Source organism: Pleurodeles waltl, chromosome 5, assembly GCF_031143425.1.
Source record: "Pleurodeles waltl isolate 20211129_DDA chromosome 5, aPleWal1.hap1.20221129, whole genome shotgun sequence".
In the NCBI taxonomy this organism is placed as follows: Eukaryota; Metazoa; Chordata; class Amphibia; order Caudata; family Salamandridae; genus Pleurodeles; species Pleurodeles waltl.
Window position 1 is genome coordinate 1,558,902,427 of NC_090444.1, and position 19,686 is coordinate 1,558,922,112.

Here is a 19,686-nt window from a genome sequence, read left to right on the forward strand (position 1 = left end):
TCCACCAACACTTCATTGCTTGTTTTCTGTTTCTTAAAGTTTAATTAGGAAACATTTTACCATCTGTTGTCATAGTGCACCGGTTGTGAAAGACCACTCCGTTATTACAGCCATTACATTTGGCTTTGGCCTGTAACTCAGTAAAAGGAAGGTATAACTAGCCATTGACATTAAATGACAATACTATAATATTCCTCACTAGGAAATTGAAAATGATGTACAACCATCCCCTAGTTGGTTTTGGAATTGTCTTTGATAATATATTATCCTCAAGGGATACCTCAATGTCCTAATAGTATGTGCTTGGTGGCTCGAGGTTAGTTGGCATTGTATGATGTTATGAGTATGATAGATATATGCGATGAAGAACTATGATTACAGTTGAATAATGTTTCCATATATTTAGTATGAATTTATTATTCGTCCTTTGGACCCTTACCTACTCTCTTCCCAAAGCAGATTTTAGAGAAATCTCTGGAGCACAGTGTAGTGATAATTATGGCATTTGTCATTATCACATTTTTAGAACGAGGAATATTTCGTGCTTACAGTGGGAGAGAAGAATTTCGTGGGGCAGCGGAGGTCCCTGAAGATAAACGAATGAAAGTTGAACTACCTCTTGATCAGGTACATTTGAAAAAAAGCACAGTCTGAAATAGTAAATAGGAGCTATATTGGTTCATGCTATAAGAGATGCATACTGAAATTAGTTGTTTTAAACTGCAGCATTAAAGTGCATAAACCTCTTAAATACTGTTCGTAACATAAATGTATTGTGGTAGGACGACACATGAAAAGAAAGGCGCGTTATTATACACCAGGTGTAAACGTTTATCTTGGCTTCCTAATGGACTTAGCCGATAGAGTCTTCTAGCAACAGATTCCTTGCATTATAATTTCCCCAGGTGTCAGACTGGAACCAGATGAGTTTTTGCGAGCAGTACCCCTGCAACCCAGTAGGTGGCGAAGATTGGCTCCACCCTCCATCGTCCGCATTGTCTGCACCCAGAGTAATGTCTGCGTCACCTATATAGATGCCACATTGGCACTCATGTCAGTTTATTTCTTTCCGCGCTAGTTAGCGCTGTTTAGCAGAAGAGCTATCCCTCTGTCGGTTTTTGTCAGGATGTTTTCGATGTTTTGTCAACTTCTTTTTTTTAGGGTTTTCCTCCTAGTGTATCAAGGATGTCTTTGAGGAAGACAGGTTTTAATCTGTGTAACACCTGTCACTGCTTCATGTCGGTTATGGACCCACACCTCGTATTTCATTGGTGTTCGGAGCGTGACTATGACTCCAAGTCATGGTCAGAGTGTCAGGCCATTGCTCCAAAGGTTTTAAGGGAGTTGTTCCTAAAGGCAACTTTGTGTCGCGTGACTCCTTAGAGGTCTTAGTACTGATCAAAGGGAAGATCCTGTGACCGCTCCAGGATCCCTAAGTCCTCTTTGTCCCACTTGAAATCCTTGGGACATTTAGGTAAGAGGCACAAGAAGTCAATACATGCTTCAACTGCTTCTTATCCGTTGGCCAACCCTGATGAACCAATATCGGTGTTGAGGCATGGCTTTGCAGTCCCTACGCCTAGGTTGACTTCGCACCTCCCAACCTTTCTGGATAGCTGGGGCGACCCCACTCAAATGAAAGAATTTTACGAGGCCATGTGCCTCATTTTTGAGCTGGCCAAACTCTCTGGATAACCTTCGGGCCCCACAGGGTTAATGTGGGACCCATCTGGTTCTGTGCCGGCTGCTTCGGCCGCTGCTCTGATGGGCCCCTCTGAATCTGATCAGGGATCCGGGCTGGCGCCTAACGTGGGTATGCGGCCTTCCTTGATGCCAGTCCCCACGCCGATGCTCCCAGCATCGATGGTGCCCATGGTGGTGCCAGCCCCATTTGGATTCCCAAATCTGACACAGAGTGCCAACAGGATCTGTATGTCCTAGGTTGGTGTCTCAGCCTTATTTGGAAGGGCTAGACCTGGGGAAAGAATGGAAGGAGTCACTGGACCCTTTAGAATACCAGTCAGAAGGTCAGGACATGGACTGGTGTGAGGAGCTGGGTGATTCCAGTGGACTGGAAATGTCTCCAGATACCGGCTAGCTTTCCTCTCCTACCATGGCTACAGATGAGGGGAGCTACATATGCAATGGTGGTGAAAACGGCGGCTGAGGTCCTGGACCTCGAGTTACCCTCGATGGCGGTCAAGACTAACATCTTGATGGAAGGGCTACAGCTGGGAGCTTCTTCTTCTGAACCTCTCCTCCCTATCAATGAAGCATTGACAGATGGCTTACTGGGCACTTGGTCCAAGCCCAGCATGGGGGCTCTTGTGAATATGATGATTGCCTGCCGCCATCACCCACCCCGCGCGGGCAACTGAACTTTCCTCACCTAACACCCCACCCTGGAAAGCTTTGTGGTCCAGGCTTCCACTTCCAATGGCACATTCCCTGCGCATTCCCTGAGGCTGGATGGCTTCGATAAGAAGATGTTTTCTTCCACCTACCTTGCAATATGGTCAGTAAACACAACATGCTTATATGGCCACTATTCCCACACACTTTGGGATATGGTTGCATAGGTGCTGCCACAGATCCCAGGGGAGGCCTGGGCCTCTCTCTCCCAAGCGGTCAAGGACTGGAGAGACACAGCCAAGTTCACTATTCTCTGTAGTTTCGATACAACTGCTGTGCCCAGCAAGTCGATTTCCACAACGGTGACTCTCAGACGCCACATCTGGCTGAGAACATCTGGCTTTTCAGGGGATGTCCAAGCTTCCCTCAAGGATATGCCCTTTGATGGCAACCGTCTCTTCAGAGACAAGGCAGACTCTGCACTGGTGCGCTTTAAGGACTCGCAGTCTACGGCCAAGTCCTTGGGCCTTTTAGCTGCCCGGGTCAACCCGAGTCTGCCTTTTGCTTCTTTTGTGGCTAAGGAGGGGTCATTCAACCACAAAGCCCTATCCCAGTTACCATTCCTAGCACATTTCACAGCCTGTGCATGGGCACGGTTTTTAGGGACTGCATGGTTGGGGTAGCCCACGGTCTGCTACAAATGCCACTTCCTGGCAGTTGCAACCTCTTAGCTCACCTAATCTTGCCCTTCAAGATCATTGGTATCCAGTTGGTGGAAGAATCTGACATCATCTCCACCACTGGCAGTCCGTAACATGGGACAGGTGGGTCTTACAGATCATTTGGAGGGGCTGCACCTTCCCCTTCAAATCTACTCCTCCCTCCATCTTATGACTGGCTGACAGAGGATTATCTGTCCTTGCTCTGCAAGGAAGTCAAGGCTCTCTTGACCAAAGGAGCCATAGAGAGGGTTCCAGGGCCATAGTTAGGCTGTGGTTGCTACTCCAGCTACTTTCTGGTCCCCAAAAAGTACAAGGGTCTTCACCCTATCCTAGATCTCCAAATCCTCAAGTTCTTTCTTAGAAAGGGGGAATTCAGGATGCTCACATTGTCTCCAGTCTTGTTTGCCCTGGATCCGGAAGACTAGATGGTAGTGTTAGACTTGCAGGAAGCTTATTTTCACATCCCCGTCCTGCCTGCACACAGACATTACTTGTGGTTCATGGTAGGCCACAAGCACATTGCTTACTGTGCTCTCCTTTGGCCTTACCAGCACCCCTACGTTGTTAACCACGGTGATGGCGGTGGTCGCAGCTCACCTGTGGAGATCTGCGGTGTCAGTCTTCGCCTATCTTGACAAGTGGCTGCTAAAGGCAGGCTCACCCCAGGTTGTCGTCTCCCACCTCCAGACTGCAGCAGACCTCCTTTATTCGCTGTAGTTCAATATAAACATGCTGAAGTCACACCTGACTCGCTCTTTGACTCTCCCTCTCATCGGAACTGTTCTGGACGCCGCAGTTTTGGGCTTATCCTCCCGAGCAGCGAATCTGGGATAATCAGGCTATGATACTGATATTTAAGTATTTATCCTGTGTTTCGCTGAGACAGACTCTGAGGCTGCTGGGCCTCATGGCCTCCTGCATCCTGCTAGTAACACATGCCAGATGGCATATGCAAGCTCTGCAGTGAGACCTGAGCAGCATCAGGGGAATATCTCCGACATGGTCAAGATCTCGGAGGGAACTACAAAGGACCTGCAGTGGTGGCTAATGAACCACAATTGGGTCAGAGGCAGACCCTCTCCCTTCTCCAACCAGATCTCACAATAGTGACAGATGTGTTACTCCTGGGATGGGGTGGCCACAACTTGCTGGAGCTCCGTGCGATACGACTGGCATTGAAAGCCTTTCTACCTTCCATCAAGGGAAGGCTAGTGCAGGTGTTCACAGACACCACCATGTGATACCTCAACAAACAGGGCAGAATGGGTTTGTGGACCCTCTGTCAAAAGCCTCTGTGTCTCTGGACATTGCTGAAAACATCGGGCATATCCCTGATGGTTCAACACAAGGCGGGTTCTCTAAACGTAAGGGTGGACAAACCCAGTTGAAGATGTCTAGCGGACCATGAATGGCGTCTCCATCCAGATGTGGGCGCAAAGTCTTTCAGCAGTGGGGAGAGCCCCTGGTAATGCTTTATCTGGTAGAGACAATATCTAGCTGCAGATTGCTTACCAATCCACCCATCTTCCCTGCAGATAGATCTCTAGGATTAGGAATGATCTTTTTCAGCGCCATAATTTGGACACACCAGTGTCAGTGCACTTCATGGCTCTGCCCTCCTGGCGTTTAAATTAATGAAAAGTAACTGACGTCAGCGCACCGAGGTGGTACTTATATAGGTGACGCAGACATCACTTCTGGTGTGGACTATGTTGCGCAGAGCCAATCAGCGCTTCCTACCTCAAAGCAGGGGTTCTTCTCACAAAAAAGCTTCCCGATCCAGTCTGACCCCTGGAGAAACTCAAAGGTAAGGAATCTACTGCTAGATGTTGTCTAAACCAGATAGGGCATTACTGAAGGTAAGTAACTTATTCATCTGTCTGATCTGTCCGCAGGCTTATAAAATTATGACACAAATCTTAATTTAAGTGTGCCCACTTCTAGGTCTTTCAGATTTAGCACCTATTGTTGTAGCATTTATCAATCATGTTTAACTTATCTAAAAGAGGTGCTGCTGTTTTGCCAACCATTTTTTTAACTTTTCAAAGAGAGCAACAGTGTCCACTGAAAGCTGATAACAAGCAATATGGTTAGACTACTTTGCAGCAAGAATTATTTTTTGAATAGCTCTAGCTATTAAAACATTGCATGAGGAAGAGTTTCTGATGAATCAAGTGAAAACATATTAATGTATATGTACAAATGGTTATGGATTTTAGTATTAAGCCCAATCAAATTATAAGAGTTACTTGACTGAGTAATTTGAAGATGTTCCTCTAACACAATAGAACATTCTGCAATGATTGAAAATTGTTCCTGACACAGGGTCACCACTAGGGGGTCCCATTAAAAAAAGAGTTCTCAAAGTGCTAATATGCACAATGTCAGGAAGATCATGAGGCTGAGAGCAGTTCATCAAGAATACAATACTGCATAGGTAACAATAAGCTATGTTGATAGGCTGCACAAAGTCACCAGAAGCGACCATGGTGTCATCAAGCTGCATGCTAACAGTTATGTTTTTTTAGCATAAAGCGAAGCTTCAAGAACCTCTGCCATAGTAGGGTTATAGAAATTGTGAAGTTTGTCTGTAATTTTGAAAATCCCACGAAGCAGAGGAAGCCTGGGACATGAGGGGCCATATCATGAAGGGCTGCACTAGCTTAGCTCAGAGCTGAGCACCTGTTTTTATGTACTTGCCTTGTGTAAAGTGCATCGCACCCAAGGATTTTTTTTTTTTTTTTTTTTAAACCCTGGGAGACACGGAAGAGCTTCCGTGTCTCCCCCCGCTCCCACCCGCCCCTGTGGTGCGCTGAGGTCACAGTGTTGTTTCCCCCATCGGAGCAGGGCCCCAAACGGCCTTCCCCACGTTCGGGAAGGCCTCGTATGAAACGGGAGACTCTTCCCCTTTCATACGAGGCCTTCCTGAATGCGTTTCCTGGCCCTCGATCGCAGCACAGCTGCGATCGAGGGCCAGGAAACCCCACTAGACACCAGGGATTTCACTTGGGGGGTCCGTCCCCCTGGTAAAACGGGCCACTCCCCCCCCCCCCCCCCAAGGGGCCATATTTTGAAAATTTAATATTGGGGCTCCCTGGGGGGGAAGAGGGGGGCACGATCGCACCACCCCCAGGGGCTAATTTTTTTTAAAATAAAGAAAACGAAATTGACAGGGGGTCGCCAGTAGGCAGGGCGACCCCTTGTGGGGCCATATTTTTAAATTTTACTGTTGGGGCCCACTGGGGAGGTGCGATCGCGCCACCCCCAGGGGCTAATTAAAAACAAACAAAAAATAACAACATTGACAGGGGGTCGCCCATAGGCAGGGCGACCCCCTGTGGGGGCAATTTTTTTTTAGTAGTTGTAGGGTTTCCCTGGGGGCCATTTTGGCCCCCAAGGAAACACTACAACTACCACAAAAAATGAGAGAGAGAGAGAGAGAGAGAGAGAGAGAGAGAGAGAGAGAGAGAGAGAGAGATATTTATATATAGATATATCAATCCATGTAGATAGATATGTCTATCTACATGGATATATCTATAGATAGATCTATATATATATATGTACATATATATATATATATATCACTTTTGTCAGTGCATGTGTGGTTTCCCTGGGGGCTGCAATCGGCCCCAAGGAAAACCAGACCCACATATAAAAATGATCTATATATATATATCTTATATACTGTGTATATATATATAAATATATATATATATATATCTTGTATATATGTATATATATATATATATATATATATATATATATATATTTGCCACCAGTTGTCATGCAGTTGCAGCTTGCGTCTTCAAAGCAGTGCACATACTTCAACTGACGCATTTCAACTGTAGCTTTTAGGCAGCAATAAAGAAGTCAAGTAAGTCTTGTGATTATGTTTCTGCTACAAAAGGATCAGACTTTTGTCTAGTGGCAGTTGTAGTGCCATAAAGAAGCACAGAAGGTTTATATGACTACTGCAAAGAGCAAATCTGTATTTTATGTAAATAGCTGAGTACATTAGGAAAGTCAGCCACTACCTGTGCTATAATACAAATTAAATGTATGTGCGGCGTGGGGGTGGCTATGGAGAGATGAAGAGCACGTTTGCTGGGTGGTAATGAGGGAATCCGAGGAGCAGGACATGGGAGTGGGAGCACCAATAATGATTGTTGGACTGGGCGCAGGAGGTGCTAAAGACTGTGACGAATGGTATTGTCTTGAAAGAACGTGCTGATTGAGGGAAGAAGCGCAGGTAAGATGGCCTCTACTGTTGCACGTATCACAAACACACACCAGCAATTTTGTGACTGTCTATGTAGGCTAGTGTTTTAGAGCAACAGTTTAGCCAAAAGCAGAGATGGCATCTTGATGGATGAGTGCTGCTGATGTCACTCTGGTTATAGAGGACAGCTCTAAAATAGGATCAGAGACTGAGACAGCAGATACTGAGACAACATCTGAGGGATAGGACAATGGCGCAGGCTCTGGGAGTGATTTTTCAGTTGGAGGAGTCCCATTGGATCACTCCTTCCGGTAAATTGTGAGGGAGGTGATGAGGGCAGTCCTGTTGTCCCTTCGCCAGCACAGTCTGTGCAACAGAGCAATAGAGGGTTAGCCCAACCCAGAGAGCAGGTGAATGTGGGGGCAAGCACAGAGAGGGTGCTCTCTTGGGAGCTCCCCAATTTAGTTCAGCCCTGAATTTTACTGCCCAAATTGTATTGTGGAGACATCAAAATTATCTATCACAAAACAAACTGGTTTTGTAAGGCAGGCACCTGTGTTTTTGGTCCTGGGTTCGGCGGCTATATAGGGAAACATACTAAACCCAAACATTTCTGGAAACTAGACATCCGGGGGAGTCCACAGACGTGTGACTTGTGTGGATTCCCCAAAGGTTTCTTACCCAGAGTACCCTGTAAAGCTGAAATGTTGAATAAAAACAATATTTTTCTTGTATTTCTGTCACACAAACTACAGGAATATGCTGCAATCCAAAAAATTCCTACCACCCAGTGATTCCTCACCTGTCCTGATAAAAACACTACCCCACTTGAGTGCCCTCACCTAGTGCCTGCGTAAGGAATGGATCACCCCAGGGTCAACAGTTGCCTCATGTAAGTACCGACATTGACAGTTGTGTGATCTATTCCTGTCACGGCCACTAGGCCTACCCACACAAGTGAGGTACCATTTTTATCGGGAGACTTGGGGGAATGCTGGGTGGAAGGACATTTGTGGTTCCTCTCAGATTCCAGAACTTTCTGTCACCGAAATGTGAGGAAAAAGTGTTTTTTTGGCCACATTTTGAGGTTTGCAAAGGATTCTGGGTAACAGAACCTGATCAGAGCCCCACAAGTCACCCCATCTTGGATTCCCCTAGGTGTCTAGTTTTCAAAACTGTGCAGGTTTGCTAGGTTTCCCTAGGTGGTAGCTGAGCTAGAGGCCAAAATCCACAGGTAGGCACTTTGCAAAAACCAGCTATGTTTTCTTTGTGAAAATGTGACATGTCCATGTTGTGTTTTGGGACATTTCCTGTGGCGGGCACTAGGCCTACCCACACAAGTGAGGTATCATTTTTATCTGGATACTTGGGGTAACGCTGGTTGGAAGGAAATACGTGGCTCCTCTGAGATTCCAGAACTTTCTGTCACCGAAATGTGAGGAAAAAGTGTTTTTTTGGCCACATTTTGAGGTTTGCAAAGGATTCTGGGTAACAGAACCTGATCAGAGCCCCACAAGTCAGCCCATCCTGGATTCCCCTAGGTGTCTAGTTTTCAAAACTGTGCAGGTTTGCTAGGTTTCCCTAGGTGCCAGCTGAGCTAGAGGCCAAAATCCACAGCTAGGCACTTTGCAAAAAACAGCTATGTTTTCTTTGTGAAAATGTGATATGTCCATGTTGTGTTTTGGGGCATTTCCTGTTGCGGGCACTAGGCCTACCCACACAAGTGAGGTATCATATTTATCTGGATACTTGGGGGAACGCTGGGTGGAAGGAAATTTGTGGCTCCTCTCAGATTCCAGAACTTTCTGTCACCGAAATGTGAGGAAAAAGTGTTTTTTTAGCCAAATTTTGAGGTTTGCAAAGGATTCTGGGTAACAGAACCTGGTCCGAGCCCCGCAAGTCACCCCTCCTTGGATTCCCCTAGGTCTCTAGTTTTCAGAAATGCACAGGTTTGGTAGGTTTCCCTAGGTGCCGGCTGAGCTAGAGGCCAAAATCTACAGGTAGGCACTTCGCAAAAAACACCTCTGTTTTCTTCAAAAATTTTGGATGTGTCCACGTTGCACTTTGGGGTGTTTCCTGTCGCGGGCGCTAGGCCTACCCACGCAAGTGAGGTATCATTTTTATCGGGAGACTTGGGGGAACGCTGGGTGGAAGGAAATTTGTGGCTCCTGTCAGATGCCAGAACTTTCTGCCACAGAAATGTGAGGAACATGTGTTTTTTTAGCCACATTTTGAGGTTTGCAAAGGATTCTTGGTAACAGAACCTGATCATACCCCACAAGTCACCCCATCTTGGATTCCCCTAGGTGTCTAGTTTTCGAAACTGTGCGGGTTTGCTAGGTTTCCCTAGGTGCCAGCTGGCTAGAGGCCAAAATCCACAGCTAGGCACTTTGCAAAAAACAGCTCTGTTTTCTTTGTGAAAGTGTGATGTGTCCACGTTGAGTTTTGGAGCATTTCCTGTGGCGGGCACTAGGCCTACCCCCACAACTGAGGTACCATTTTTATCGGGAGACTTGGGGGAACGCTGGGTGGAAGGAAATTTGTGGCTCCTCTCAGATTCCAGAACTTTCTGTCACCGAAATGTGAGGAAAAAGTGTTTTTTTGGCCACATTTTGAGCTTTGCAAAGGATTCTGGGTAACAGAACCTGATCAGAGCCCCACAAGTCACCCCATCTTGGATTCCCCTAGGTGTCTAGGTTTCAAAACTGTGCAGGTTTGCTAGGATTCCATAGGTGCCAGCTGAGCTAGAGGCCAAAATCCACAGCTAGGCACTTTGCAAAAAACAGCTATGTTTTCTTTGTGAAAATATGATATGTCCATGTTGTGTTTTGGGGCATTTCCTGTGGCGGGCACTAGGCCTACCCACACAAGTGAGGTATCATTTTTATCTGGATACTTGGGGGAACGCTGGTTGGAAGGAAATACGTGGCTCCTCTCAGATTCCAGAACTTTCTGTCACCAAAATGTGAGGAAAAAGTGTTTTTTTGGCCACATTTTGAGGTTTGCAAAGGATTCTGGGTAACAGAACCTGATCAGAGCCCCACAAGTCAGCCCATCCTGGATTCCCCTAGGTGTCTAGTTTTCACAAATGTGCAGGTTTGGTAGGTTTCCCTAGGTGCCGGCTGAGCTAGAAGCCAAAATCCACAGCTAGGCACTTTGCAAAAAACACATCAGATTTCAATGTAAAATTGTGATGTGTCCATATTGCCTTTCCTGTTGCGCGCATTAGGCCTACCCACGCAAGTGAGGTACCATTTTTATCGGGAGACTTGGGGGAACACAGAATAGCACAACAAGTGTTATTGCCCCTTGTCTTTCTGTACATTTTATCCTTCCAAATGTAAGACAGTTTGTAAAAAAGACGTCTATTTGAGAAATGGCCTGTTATTCACATACTAGTATGGGCACCCCGGAATTCAGAGATGGGAAAATAACCACTGCTGCTCAATACCTTATCTTATGCCCATTTTGTAAATACAAAGGTTTTCTTGATACCTATTTTTCACTCTTTATATTTCAACAAATGAATTGCTGTATACCCGGTAAAGAATGAAAACCCATTGCAAGGTGCAGCTCATTTATTGGCTCTGGGTACCTAAGGATCTTGATGAACCTACAAGCCCTATATATCCCTGCAACCAGAAGAGTCCAGCACAGGTAACGATATATTGCTTTAAAAAATCTGACATTGCAGGAAAAAGTTACAGAGTAAAACGCTGAGAAAAATGGCTGTTTTTTCAGCTCAATTTCAATATTATTTTTTTCAGCTGTTATTTTCTGTAGGAAAACCTTGTAGGATCTACACAAATGACCCCTTGCTGAATTCAGAATTTTGTCTACTTTTCAGAAACACTTAGCTTTCCTGGATCCAGTGTTGGTTTCACAACCATTCCTGTCACTAACTGGAAGGAGGATGAAAGCACAAAAAATAGTAAAAATGAAGTATGTCCCAGTAAAATGCCAAAATTGTGTTGAAAAATGTGGTTTTCTGATTCAACTCTGCCTGTGCCTGAAAGCTGGGAGGATGGTGATTTTAGAACTGCAAACCCTTTGTTGATGTCATTTTCAGGGTAAAAACCACAAGCATTCTTCGGCAGACCTTTTTTCCAATTTGTTTGAAAAAAAACGAAATTTTAGGTGTATTTTGGCTAATTTCTTGGTCTCCTCCTAGGGAACCCAGAAACTCTGGGTACCTTTAGAATCCCTAGGATGTTGGAAAAAAGGACACAAATTTGGCATGGCTAGCTTATGTGGACAAAAAGTTATGAAGGCCTAAGCGTGAACTACCCCAAATAGCCAAAAAAGGGCTCAGCACGGGGGGGGGAAGGCCCAGCAGCTAAGAGGTTAATCCGAGACTTCTATACATCAGGGCATTGTTTAAGACAAGCACTGCTCACTGTTTGTGAACTGTACTGAATGAAAATCAAGCTTTCAATTGGAGAAATACCAGGTTAAATGAATTCACTGTGTACGCTGTAGGCTTATAAAAACAGGCGCTCTCCTCTGAGCCACCAAAACCCTTCATGGTAGGGTCTGACGAGAGCCATAACATAACATCAGCAAAATATGTTTACTTTTCCACCACTAATCACTGATCAATTCCTAAAGAAGTTTGTCACTGAGTGAATTAAAAAATAACATTCTGCACCCTACAGTGGATCTTTATCCAGGGCATAGTACTGAAAGCGGATAGATCCACCATGTTTGTGAGCATGACTGATTGAGACTGAGACACAAAGACAAGGTCCATGCGCCACTAGATGACTGTGTATCTCAAACAGCCCTAAATAACATTGTCATAATACCTTGTCCTTGTGCGTTAATTTAAATGACAAAAAACAGCATTAATACCTAACTTTCTATGTGCAGCCATTTAAATGCAATGTTTTATTTTTTTATTTTTCAAGATGTAAGACAGGCCTTGTGATGCTTTCATCTGACATTCTTCGGTCAGATGGGCCACTGGGTAACAGGTTTCTGATGTCACAGCCAGCTGAAGCTTTGCAATCAGAAGCAAGAAAGTTTGCCCATCTCTAAATGAGGTAGTACAACTGTGAAGTTGGTGGGTTGGAGGCCTGTCTATTTACGACTGGGCTCTATTCTACCAAACCTTAAATGCATCCAGAAGAGCTAAGATGCAAGTACAGAGACTAAACACCTTATATGGCATGGTGGTATCTGCATTTCAGACTGTAATAATTCCAAGAGGAGGTCAAAATCTTTGGAGGGTCATTTCAACCACTGTATGATGGAATGCTATTCATCTCAAAGGTGTGGTCCTGGGTCCAAAATGGTTCACCGGAGAGAGACGCAAGTACTGCTCAACGGATTCCCCAAGTCTCATCATCAGTATATAATCAATGGTATCAAATGCAGCTGATTGTTCCAATAAATCAGTGTCCCAACAGTGCCAACAGCTGCAATTGTAGGGAGGTCACTCAAAATGGAGGTACACTCTGAATTTGTTAGACTTCTAGCTGCACATTCCTTACCTTAGATTCAGCCCTAGGCATCAGACTGGACCCGGAAGAATTTTCGTGAGCAGTAACACTGCACGCAGTGGTAGCTGGTATCATTCAGCTCCATGTGCATCTTCGCGCACCTATACAGGCATCACCAAGGCGCGCTGACATCAGTTTTTCTTTCTGCACAAGCCAACCCCGATCTTTGTCAGTGTACCCATGTTACGTTTATGCAGAGGTTTTCCTGAAAAGGTTTTTTTTTTTGGCAGAGTCGTGGCCATAGATGCAGCTCTGGTGCACAAAGACTGCCAAAAGCAGAGGATTATGAGTGATTTCACCTCTACAAAGCCCTGAATCTTAAATGTGCCAGCATCCCCCCCCCCCACCCAAACAATCTCCTCTCTGGCCGACCATGGCTAGGTCCTTCCCACCAGAAGTGACCCAGGAGGCAGCAGCCCTGATGGCAGCGAAAATGGAGCAACAGGCAGGAGAGCCAGGCTGAGATGGGGGACCACAAAGATACACATCCCCCACCCATACAGGGGGAACAAAGGACACCAGCTTGTGTTGACAAGGCAACCGGGAGGGGACCAGAGGTGAACCAGAAGGCCCTTCTCTCGCCCAGTTGAGGCCAACAAGGCGGTGAACCAGGACAGAAGAGAGCAGCAGGTGGGTGCACCACCAGAGGCCTTGGACAACAACCCAGAAGCACCCGGTTTTAAAGGCAGTCGTCCACGACCAAAAGTCTGCTTCTAGAGAAAGCAGCATGGTTTGAGGTATGGAGTTGCAGTGGGGGTGTTCATGTCTGGGGCGGGTCAGCTCCCTCCTGGTGGTGTACTGGCACTCAGCGGCCACGACTCACAGACCCTGGGTACCAACATAGCCAAAGAGGATTGAGTGACATGCCAGCAGGGCCTTGGCTGCCGAAGTGCTGGAGGGTGCACCAGATTCAGGACCCCACAACCTAGAGATGTTGTGCTCTAAAACAGCCAAACCTATACAGCTGAAAGACACTTTCCAAAGGGAGGGTGACAACAAAGGGTGGCCGACCAGAGCATCGAGGCCCACACGGAGGCCTTACTGGTGGCTATGAAAGATACTAAGATGACCCTAGAACTCACGATCGACTTGGTGGCACAGGATATGAACCTTCTGTTGGCCAATTACAGGAAACTGGCAGATAGGGTGTCCAACAAAGAATCAACCTTGCCACAGATGAGACTCACAGTGGAAGAAAACACAATGTGCTTGTGGGCACTGAAACCAGAGGTACCTATGTTAATGGAAAAAGTGAACAATGCCAAAGGACGGTCCCATCGTAATAATATTTGTGGGAGTTCCGGAGCAGGCAGAAGGATTCAGCATTGGGCTGTTTCTGGAGGACTGGTTGTCCTTGGTGGTGCTAGGGAGTAAAACATAAAAATAGTTCACAGTGTAGCAAGCTCACAGGATCCCCAGGAGACCGCCCATGCATGGCGCCTCACCCCATGCCATTGTGGCAGGATTACACAACTTTCAAGACAGATGCAATTTTACAGACGGCATGGATGCACAAGAAGGGGATCTATTTGGACTATACCACAATGCTGCAAGATCATTAGGAGGCCTTTGTTGGAGTGAAACAACATCTACGACAGGTGAACCTCAGATATCCCCTATTCTTCCCAGACAAATTCCAGATAATTGACCAGGCTAATTCCATTTTTTTCCCCCATCAGTGGCAGAAGTTTGGGAGTGGCCATAACGTCATAGACTTTCGCTGCCTGACAATAGGGAAACAACCTGGGCATCTGGATGGCAGAAACACAAAAGGAGCAGCCCCCACTAAAGGACAAGCAGAACTGTAGAGGGCGGAAATGGTGGTGTACCTTCACCAGAGACAGTCTCTAGTGGGAACTTCTGGCAGGGGAAACTGACGACGCTGGAGAAGGGGACTCTGAGCAGGAAGAACTTCAGAAGGACAAGTTACACCTGCCAGCTGTCAGCTGTCACCCCCATGACTTCAGAAGAGGTTATCTGATATGCAGACCTGGGGTCCCTGAGCGCAGTGACCAAGATCCCTGGGTGGGTGTGAATAGTGTGGTCCTAAGCTGACAGACTTTTCATAGGCTGCGCCCCACATAAGACAACTGACTAGTACTGTATTAATGTTCACATTGCAGATGATTGTTGTGTAAGGGTGACAGATATTTTGGGGAGGTGGGCGATTTTAAACCTGCGGCATGAAGATGTGGTTAGAGGGAGTTGGATGGAAAGGGGAAATTTGAGGTCCTCTGTACCATACACCAACAGATTAGGCAATCCCATTGGGCGAACAGAGGCACACAGCTATGACGTATTCCCTGACACATGTACACTCAGGGGGGCTAACATTCAAGTTGTTCTTCTTGAATGTCAATGGTCTGGGTAGCAAACTGAAGCAAGGGATTGTAGCTAAATACCTGAGCAGACACGACAAAGACTTGGTCTTACTTCAAGTAACTCACCTGGTGGGTAATAGGTGTGGGTTTTTAAACTTTGACTGCTATAGGCTACTGATGCACACTGTGTTCACTGTGGGACTTCGAGGGATGGGGATCCTGGTGGTCCCTCAAATTTCACATCATTAAAACCTGGGCTTACCCCTTGGGATGCTATGCAGTGATTATTGGTCAATTAAATCATAATAACCTGACAGTGGCATCTTGGTGCGTCCCTCCTGGCATATAGGCGGTGGGACTAGATATTCCGGGAGGCTGGATATACTAAGTGCCTGATTCCCTTTTAACAGTGGGAGGAGACCTAAACCTAACCCTCCAGAGCAAGTTAGACATTTTCACCAGTTCCGGCATACAACCCAAACCAGACACCCACCTTTGCATCTTTCTTGAGGCAACCAGGATGGCGGACAGGTGGAGGGAAACATCCTCAGAGGCAGCACTACTGTTATGCCTCCAACGCCTGGAGCTCTATGTCCAGGATGGATTACATGTTCGTGCCCAGTGTCAGGGTGCAAGACTTTCTTGCCTCTAACTATCTACCCAGAAGCAGATCGGACCACTCCCTAGTAGTGGCGGCCCCACAAAAGAGGAAGACCTAAGCTTGTGTGGGAAGCTAATAGGCTGGAATACTCAAAGTTCGGTAGTACAAGCCACCGACCAAAACTTCCAGGAGAACAGTTTGTGGGCTCCATTGTAGATTTATGAAAAACCTACAAAACAGTTCTGATGGGCCACCTGATAGAACACATATCAAGGAAAAGGAAGGAGAGGTAGAAGGTCGGCCTGGAGTTAAAGGAACGACTAGTGAACGAAGAGGCTGCACATGTAACTTCCCCCTCAGGGAACTGGAAGTGCCTGCTAGACCTGCTCCCAGAGGAGTATAAAATCTAGGCAAATGAAGAGGCACAAACATTCTACCAGAGAAAGCAAGCCAGACTGTAGGAAGTGGGCAAAAAGGCAGGGAAAATGCTAGCATGACAGGACGGAGGGATGAAGGTAAGGGATGGCTCCTTGGGGTGCATAGACAGAATGGGATGCGGAAGTTAACAGCAAACAACATTCCTCAAGCCTTTGCAGACGACTTGACACAGATGTTCCAGTCAACAGTGTAGGAGGACCTGGGAAACCTGGTAAGACTCATCTGAGATGTCTTAGCCCCAAAATTTAGGGCAGAGGCGAGAACTGCCGTAGAGGCAGAGTTAGGGCAAGCAAAATCTCTGAAGCCATATCCCGGATGAAGAGTTGGAAATTCTGAGGGACAAATGGATTTCCCGCAGAATACTTTTAAATGCATGAAATCTAAATTTGTGGGCCCTCTTAAATTGATGTTTAAATGGGGCCATAAAGGTGGGAGTACTGCCCAAGGACTGTCAACCCATCATAGTGCTTACTCCCAAGGCAATTAAGCCACCGGAGGAGAGTGCCTCCCATAGACCAATTTTGCTGCTTAATGTGGAAATGAAAGTGTTAGCAAAGGTACTGGCAAATAGTCTGGCTCAGGTGGTGTATACTGTTGTTGCAACAGACCAATCTGGCTTCATGCTGTACAGAACTACGAGGAATAATTTACAGCGCTTGTTTGGATCGCTGGTGCACAGAGACCGGGTGAAAGAGCCGACAATTCTGATGGCCTTTGATGCAGCATTTGGTTTAGTGGAGTGCCCATATCTAATGGCGATCCTGAGTAAGATGGGATTTCACCTGAAATCCTTGGCCTGGATAAAGCTATTATATAAAGAACCACTGGCTAGATTTTATTTTAATGGCATGGTTTCAGATGAGTTTCGATTGGGCAGGGGAATGCGCCAGGGCTGCCCACATTCCCGAACACTGTTCACGGTGGCTTTTGAATCAATGGCATGGTGGATGAAAGGGGATGTGCTAATTTGAGGTTTGGGATGGGACCCAGACTGGGAAGACATGATCTTGTTGCTTTATGCAGGTGATTAACTTGCGTACATGGCGGACCATGAGAGCTTGGTCTAGCTTGGTCTAGTGCGTCCACAATATCTTGGAGGTGTTCAGGAAGTATGCGGGAGAAACATTAACTGGAGCAAGTTTGTTGCCTTACCTAGAACCGACTAGCATATAGTGCTCAGGGATATCTGCGTAAATTAGATAGTCTTGGGCATCTGGAGGAATGTGGAAGTATTGAAGTGAGTCAAGGTGGTGCAGCGTAGAGCAACTGATACAATGGCAATATGGGGGCAATCATCACAAGGCAAAAACAGGAGAGGTGGAACAAGAGGTCAATACCTGTGTGCGCGATGAATGACACTGAAGTGTGTGCGCAATGAATGAGACTGAAGACAGACAAAGGTATTTGGGTGGATGTCGTATTCTGATGCCAGACCCACGGTATGTAAAGGGTTGTTGACGTAAAACTTAATAAACATAGTTAAAAAAATGTTTTGCAGAGGTTATCTGATTTAGAAGTAGTCCTATTTTCCCTGGATCTTGGAGTCTGGAATGTTGCATAGTTTCAGGCACATCATTCCCATGGATTGCCTGCCATCTTTCATATGGCTGAGAGGGAGAAGAGATATCTGATTTGGGCGTGCTGACCGTAAGTTCCTCCTAGCAAGGATGTAAAGCAGGACAGTTTTTTGCATGCATGCCAGTCCTTTGTTCATTAGTCCCTGGAATGGCCCATAGTGCTTTAAATTTATCCCTATAAGCCACTGGATACAAATGAAGATATCTTAGGGCCTGTTTAGAATAGTTGCATCTTTTAAAGTTTTGGCAAATTGAAGCAGCTTTGCTTTGGATTTTCTGAAGTGATTTGCCAGTTTGTTTGGCAAGCCTTTTTAAATCACATTGCAGTATATTTATTATCAGTCTCAAGGCGCAACATTTTCTAAGAAGAATTTGGTGAGATGTTTGCAAGAGGAAGCAGTTTTGTGGACGAAGAACAGTAAATTACAAGTAAGTAACATCTTCTTATATCTTCTTATGTCTTGTCCTGCGTCATATATATACTTCATAGCATTTCTGCTGAATTTGAGATCATATCTGCCTTGGCTCAGTCGTAATATTCACCTCACAATTTGCTGAATTTTACCAAATGTTAACTTTCTTCACTTCTTACCCTGTACACACTCCTCTGCCCAGCCTAGTCATAGGACCCTCTTTCTCCAGCAAATGTGTGTAACCCTAAATTACCTCATTGCGATGAATCTGGCTGTCACATTTAAACATTTTGTACTTGCTTTGCTGGGAATGTTTCAAAGGTGCGTTAAGTGAAAACTGGTAGGTTTGTGTAGAACAGTCTAGATAGTTGCAGTTCAAACAGTTTCAGATTTGACTAAGCAAGTTGGGTAGCATTTTGCACAACACATTTATAGTTATGGTTCCTTAAAAATCATACCTGAACGCACGTTATACAAGACGCTTTATGTGTAATGCACACCCACGTCACAAAATAAAAATCTTGGTGATAAAATGACGTGTGAAAGCTTTTACCGCACTCAGAAGGCGCACTGTTTAACAAATAATTTTTTGGCACTTCCACATTTTAAAATATTTTATTTATACATTTCAATAAACATTGCAACACAGTGTTCTTTAAACTGGAGCATGAATCGGTGCAGCACACATTAATACCTTGACATTTATTATTCGGAAGCGGCATTATCTCCCCCCACCCAACCACCTCCCATTCCACACCCCAAATAATCTCTACTCCCCGTTAGATTCCTAAGCATTTCTGACCAGTCTTCTAGATCATCAAAGAGCTTGTCATCTGCAAACCATTTTCATTCTAATTTCTTTAACAATAACCCACTCCAGCAAGTTCCTCTCCCACGATGTCTTTACTGGGGCATACGTCTTGAGCCATAGAATTACTATATGCCGTTTCACTGATACCAGTCCCACCAGCACACATGTTTATCTATTTTATATTATTTTGGGTATGGGGAGAACATTAAGTAGTCTAGTTGCTGAAAAGCATGGCCAACCACTTGTAGTGCTCTGCGTCTGCCGTTACACAAAAATCCTGAGTACCTGTTGAAAAGTTGGGAATTTGACTTGTCACATGCTGGAACTGCTTTAAGGTAGCTCAGGGCCAACACACCCACAAAATCGAAAGCAACACAGTGCTATTTGTGTTGTGACAGGGGCATACTAAAATAGCGTATTGCAGACCCTGGAGGCACAACTCTGTGAGGCCCATCGTGACAAATTGAGGTGGATGGGCTGATGGTGTACCTGAAGATATTTGGAGTGGCCGCTGACTTGGAGTCATGGTGGTGGACATAAGAGGTGGACATAAGAGGCAGAGCAGAAGAAAGTAGCAATGAGCCCTGAGGCAGAGGGTACTGTAAGGTGAAGACAACACTATTTTGAACCAGCTTAGGGCATGCCTTGATCTGCAGGAAGTGTACTGTTCAAGAAGGTAACTAATATCTGTAAAATATAGTGAAGGATAATATGCACTTAGACAGGGC

The 19,686-nt window shown here is 45.7% G+C and overlaps 1 long non-coding RNA gene across 1 annotated transcript in view; it reads left to right on the forward strand.

Annotated features, from left to right (window-relative positions):
- Positions 1-560: 560 nt before the first annotated feature.
- The window catches only part of LOC138297407 (uncharacterized), a 61,972-nt gene continuing 42,846 nt past the window's right edge, over positions 561-19,686 (forward strand). The window contains exon 1 of the long non-coding RNA XR_011204085.1: positions 561-627. This is a non-coding gene — a long non-coding RNA (uncharacterized lncRNA). The remainder of the gene's footprint in view (positions 628-19,686) is intronic.